This window comes from Lolium perenne, chromosome 1 (assembly GCF_019359855.2).
Source record: "Lolium perenne isolate Kyuss_39 chromosome 1, Kyuss_2.0, whole genome shotgun sequence".
NCBI lineage: Eukaryota > Viridiplantae > Streptophyta > Magnoliopsida > Poales > Poaceae > Lolium > Lolium perenne.
The window spans coordinates 260147701-260149359 of record NC_067244.2 but is presented as its reverse complement, the minus strand read 5'-3'; positions in this window follow the sequence as shown (position 1 = coordinate 260149359).

The window sequence follows — 1659 nt, the reverse complement described above, 5'->3', positions numbered from 1 at the left end:
GGGGATGTTGACGAGGACAGTCTGCATCTCATCATGCAGCCCGTTCAGGAATCTCTCCTTCCTCTTTTCAACGGTGTCCGTCTCATCGGGGGCATACCTTGACAAGGTGAGAAACTTGTCGCGGTACTCAACCACCGTCATGCGACCTTGTTTCAGTTCACGGAACTCATCCCTCATCTTCTTGATAAGACCCGGGGTACATGGTACTTGCTGAACTTGAGTTTGAAATCCTCCCAAGTCATGAATTGACCTCCGTTCATGGCACGGGTACTTGTCCACCAAGCGCGAGCTGGTCCAGCGAGGTAGTGAGTGGCGAACAACACCTTCTCGTTGGCTTCCACTCCAGCTACTTCCAGATTGTTCTCCATAGTCCGGAGCCAATCGTCGGCGTCGAGGGCTCCTCGGTCTTGCTAAACACCGGAGGGTTGGTGTTCTGGAAGTTCTTGAGCTTGGATCCGGGGTGGTCATGATTTCCATGGCCTTGGGCGATGTTACGCAAGGCGATGATGTTGGCTTGGCGCTCGGCTCTCTCGGTTTCCCGGTCTGCAAGCAGGGTTTGCGAAGCTGCATCATCGCGTCGTTGGTGCGATTCGGAGGGGCCATCTGAAGGTATAGAAGATCATGAGATAAGAGGGAACATTCTATGGTTCATTTAAGTTTGAAAAACATTTGAAAACTTGTAATCTTTTCATGACAAACATAACATTCATTCATTCATGCAACACATAGTACAAACTACACACATACTCCAATGGTTTTAAGAACCATTCTCATGCTACGATACAAAGGACGGGATACAACTCACACCTACTATAAGTGAAACTAGTGCAACTACTCCTCATCGTCGATATCAATCGGGACGTAGTCATCCTGTCCGGCCTCCGGGAACTCGTAGTCCTCCTCCTCGGTGTTCTCGTCCTCCTCAAAGTCATCGTCATCGCTCAGAAAGGCGTCTCCTCCCTGAATATCGATGCCTTCATCGTCCTCCTCCATGTGACGAATCTGATCCTCCTGGGCCGTGACAGTGGCCTCAAGTGACGCGATCCGGTCGCGAAGGCGGCGAATCGTAGCGTCCTTCTTGGCACGCTGCTGGCGAAGGTTCCTGCGGTCGTTGTTGAGTAGCTTGATCGCCTCACCCTGCTCGATGATGTGAGCATGGGTCTGGTTCGCGTAAGCGCGAGAGGCGTCGAGGTCCCTCTCGAGTCCGGTAGAGCATGAAGTCCAAGTGATCCACATGGTGCCTCAAGCGGGGGTGGAGTGGCACATCCATGGGTCTTCCGTCGAGTTACGCCGTGCGAGATGCGCAGCGTTCCTCACGAAGGGCTTCGGTATTCTGTCCGCACGTACGAGCAAGTGCTTCTGAAGAGCACGTGCAAGCCCGTCGAGCCGGTTGCTTTCCCTGAAAGAGAAAAGGATCCTCTCCGAGGTGGGAGGTTCCAGCTTGCCCCTCAAGTCGGCGGTGATAATCCACTGCAGTTCCCCTCCGGCTGGTCGTCCACCTGAATCCCGTGAAACTCGGGGTGTGGGCGGCCAAGGTGATCCGACAGGAGTCGAGGTCATGCTCGAAGATCAAGCTTCCTCCGTTTCCAAGCTGATAGAACTTGGTGTTGAGGGGTTCATTCGGCTCCATCTGAAAGAGAATTGGATGAGTAAGTTAGA